The sequence below is a fragment of the Loxodonta africana genome, chromosome 7 (assembly GCF_030014295.1).
Source record: "Loxodonta africana isolate mLoxAfr1 chromosome 7, mLoxAfr1.hap2, whole genome shotgun sequence".
Lineage (NCBI taxonomy): Eukaryota > Metazoa > Chordata > Mammalia > Proboscidea > Elephantidae > Loxodonta > Loxodonta africana.
The window spans coordinates 31481327-31486231 of record NC_087348.1 but is presented as its reverse complement, the minus strand read 5'-3'; positions in this window follow the sequence as shown (position 1 = coordinate 31486231).

Below are 4905 nucleotides of genomic sequence, written 5' to 3'. Positions count from 1 at the left end.
GTTAGATCCAATCATAGCCCAGATGAACAAAGCAGACACAATCCTTGTCCTTGTGCTACTTATAGTTTAAGGAAAGCAGTTGCCGAGTATGATTGTGAGAGTTGATATGACTCACCCAAGACCATGAAGAGAGTTAATGGTAGAGCCAGTATGATCAGCTCTCCTTGCTATGTGCCTTGTATGTCTTATGTTCTTTGGCACTTAGTCTTCCATCCTCTTTTTTATCTCAATGGCTTTCTCTGCCTTTACTAGAGCCCAGATCACTAATGTTGGGTCCCTTGATCACTTAGGGAGTATACAGATAGGCTTCAAAGGGTCCAAGATTCCCTCTGAAAATGTGGCATGAGAATTTTGTTATTATGCATATGTGTTCAAGACGGCCCATAGCTTCTATTGGATTCTCGATAGGGTCCATGCTTCAGTGCCTTTGAGCTACAGGTTTCAAATTTGCATTGTTCAAAATAAAAGTCTTTTGGAGTGATGCTGTCACTTCCAAAAAAGGTATTTTACCAAAGAAATCTATAGGGTCGCTATGAGTCAGAATGGACTCAACGGCAGTGGTCTTAAACCAAAGAAATCTGAGTCATAAAAAGGGAAATTTGATGAATTTCCTTTATATTTCCAAAGAATTTTGATCTTCTAGACTTGGCCACTGAAAATAGTTGTCAAACATTAAAATCATTCTCATTTTATTTCCCCGAAAAAAATGATATTTAAATAGTATGAAACATTGTCAAGGGGAGAAAGTAAGTGTGTACTGATAATTCATTGTGACTTTGCCAGAAAGAAAGAAAAAGAGAGAAGTCTCTCCCAAATGAAGGATTACTAGTTTTCAAGTAAATTTCAATAATAGTTAATGTGACTCAAAGTGTGACATAACAGTATCAATGTACACAAATATTCTGGGACAATGATTTATTCTTCATTTATTTAAAAAAAAAATTCCCTCATGGAGCTTGCCCTCTACTGAGTGTCATAAACAGCTAGAAACTCACCAAGCCCATCTACTCTTTCTGGGCACATAGGAAGACTAGATTTCCCAGAATCCTTTTATGTAAGCCAAAGCCATGTGATTACATTTTGGCCAATGGCATATGGACAAAAGTGAGGAACATCATTTCTGTTTCTGGTCATAAAATTTCATGCAGAATCATCCATCCTTACCTGCCAAACCATGGTGGCCATGTATTAGATATGGGGACATCAAAATTTGGAAGGATACTGATCTTAAAATCACTATTTAGAGGAAAGATGAAACTTCCTAAGAACTTGAACTGTAACATGCTCTATCTCAATAAAGTAGTTTTGGTCATTTATTTAAAATCAAACATACATGTGTGTGTGTGTGTGTATCCTCCACTCAACTATGACTGCTACTGGTTAAAAAAAAAAAAATCAAGAAGAAACAAAAATGTAGTGCCTACCCTCAAGGTAAGGAGCTCTGGTGGCATACTGGTTAAGTGTTTGGCTGCTAAGTGAAAGGAGGGTGGTTTGACCCCTCTAGCTGCTCCTTGGGAGGAAGATGTTGCAGATGGCCTCTGTGAAGGTTAGAACCCAGTGCCGTCGAGTCAGCCTTGGAAATCCTATGGGGCAGTTTTATTCTGCCCTATAGGGTTGCTATGAGTCAGAATTGACTGGACAGCAGTGGCTTCCCTCAAGGTGGTTCAGTGGTAGATTTTCTCCTTCTGTGCTGGAGACTCAGATTAGATTCCCCGCCAGCACTCTACATGCGCAGCTATCACTGGTCTGTCAGTGGAGGCTTGCATGTTGCTGTGATGCTGAATAGGTTTCAGTGGTGCTTCTAGACTAAGACAAACTAGGAAGAAAAGCCAATCAATCTACTTCTGAAAATCAGCCAATGGAAACCTTGTGGATCACAGCTGCAGAAGCAGGATTTTGTCCTGTTATGCATGGGGTTGACATGAGTAGGAGGCCAACCAGATGGAGCTAACAACCACTCTCAGGAAGAGAATCTAGCGGTAAAAGATTGTAATTGCAAGACAACTTTTATAGTACAATTTTTATTCTTTAGACAAATGTAAATTTAAAAACTCTGTTTAAAGGGGATTATCTCATAGGAAGAGAGCTGAATTTGAAGGGCGTTTGATGTGGAGTGGAAAGTTGAAAGCCCATTGTCTACGTGCTTTCACCATCTTGTAGTGGATTAAAGCAATGCCACATGTTTAATGTACCCATCCATGTGCCCCACAAGCAGGTAACTTCCATGAGCCAGACTCTGTTGTTCTAAATATTTTTATAAAGTTCACTTCCTTCAAGGCATCCATGACCAAAAATCCCTACTTCAAAGCACTTATTATGGAATAAAATTTATATGTTTCTGTGATTGAAAGTTTATCTTCTCCCTAAACTTTAAAACCCACTCCCATTGAATCGATTCCACCTCATAGCAATCCTACAGGACAGAGTAGAACTGCTCCATAGGGTTTCCAAGGCTGTAATCTTTGTGGGAGGTGACTGCCACATCTTTCTCCCACTGAGAGTTTGGTGTGTTCAAACACCCAAACTTTCAGTTAGCAGCTGAACACTTAACCACTGTACCACCAGGGCTCCTTTCCTAAATTTTAAGCCCCAGGAAAGCTGGCTCCACGTCTGTTTTTGTTCACCTGTGTATTCTATCCTTGCCCAAGTATAGCCCCTTGTATAGTGCCTAGCACAGTGTCGTCTACTTGATTTTGACCCATAGAAACCTCATGTGATATAGTACAACTGCCCCATAGGGTTTTCTTGGCTATAATCTTTACAAAAGCTGATCACCAGGTCTTGCTCCTGAGGAGTGACTATATGGGTTTAAACTGCCAACCTTTCAGTTAGCAGATGAGTACTTAACCATTATGCCACAAGAACTCCTTCCTAGCACAACAGCATTTGATAAATATTTCAGTGAACTGGTTCAGAGTCATCTCCAAGTTATTATTATTATTATTTTTAAGTACTCAAAAAAAGCAAGCACAGACAGTGTATACGATATCATTCCATTAGCCTGGGCCTATGTATTTAATGGAGTTCTGGTGGTGCAGGGGTTAAGCACTGGACTGCTAACTGAAAAGTCTGCGGTTTGAACCCACCAGTCACACTGTGGGAGAAAGATGTGGCAGCCTGCCTCCATAAAGATTACAGCCTTGGAAACCCCCAGGGCAGATCTACTCTGTCCTAGAGGATCGCTATAAGTTGGAATCAACTCAATGGCAATAGGTTTGGTTTTTTTGAGTTGGTGTACTTAATGATATATTCATGTATACCCTTGTAAATAGACAAAAATCTTCTGGAAGGAAACTCAAAATCTGTTAACAATTGCTTTTAGCGAGGGAAGTTGGAGGTCTGGGCTCTGACGATAACTTAGTTCTTATTGTATACTCCTCGTATACCTTATTGGAATGTTAAAAATGTATATTATTGTTCACGTTAAAAAAGAACAGTTAACAATAAATAACATAAGCATTTCAAAAAGTAGACAGCAAATTATTTTTCATGATTTATGTAAGTGAGAAAATAATATTCCACATGCCTATTCATTGCAACTCTCTCATCTTTATCTTAACCTTTGTATCGTAATATCTAATTATTGTAAACTTTTTGTTTACAAGGAATAAAGATACTCCTCCCTTAACATGGGTCATTGGCCACAAGCTAGTAAAATGTCTGCCTGTCGATATTTGCTCTATTATTTTGTGATACATATTTATAGTTTCCCAGTCCAGTACCAGTGCGGTCGAGTCGATTCTGACTCATAGCTACCCTACAGGACAGAGAACTGCCCCATAGAGTTTCCAAGGAGCACCTGGAGGATTCAAACTGCTGATCTTTTGGTTAGCAGCCATAGTACTTAACCACTATGCCACCAGGGCTTGCTTTATACAGTTTATACATACAAAAAACAAAATAATTATATATTAATTTATATAGCTACATCCATTCAAAATCCTCACAACTGGACCAATAAACAACATCATGATAAACAGAGAAAAGATTGAAGTTGCCAAGGGTTTCATTTTACTAGGATCCACAATCAACACCCATGGAAGCAGCAGTCAAGAAATCAAAAGACTCATTGCATTGGGCAAATCTGCTGCAAAATACCTCATTAAAGTGTTAAAAAGCAAAGATGTCATTTTGAAGACTAAGGTGCACCTGACCTGAGCCATGGTGTTTTCAGTTGCCTCACATGCATGCGAAAGCTGAACGATGAATAAGGAAGACTGAAGAACAATTGACACTGATGAAGTGGGGTGTTGGGTGAAGAATACAGACTGCCAAAAGAACAAACAAATCTCTTTTGAGGAAGTACAACCAGAATGCTCCTTAGAAGCAAGGATGGTGAGACTACATCTCATATACTTTGGACATGTTATCAGGAGGGACCAGTCCCTGGAGAAGGACATCATGCTTGGTAAAGTAGAAGGTCATCGAAAAAGAGGAAGACTCTCAATGAGATGGATTGACACAGTGGCTGCAAAAGTGGGCTCAAGGATAGCAACAATTGTGAGGATGGTGCAGGACTGGGTAGTGTTTTGTTCTGTTGTACATAAGGTTGCTATGAGTCAGAATTGACTCTAGGGCACCTAACAACAACAACACATATCCATTCAAATGTTTATATCATCACTGAGAGAAAAGGTCCAGGGAAGTTATTAAAAAAAAAAGAAAAAGAAGGAAAAGGTCTTTAAAGAGAACAAAATAGAGGAAATGAACAAGCGTAATTATTTTCCTTCAGTGGTCAAAGCTATTGCTTTCCCCTTATTAACTTCATCATAAAGTACTAGTAAATACTGAACCCCTTTAAAAAACAAAAAACCAAACTCCTCTACCACCCTATCAAGATGCCTAAATTTCCACCAGAACACATTGCCTGTTTTTGTTTTTCTCTTTTTAAATTGAGGGTCCTTT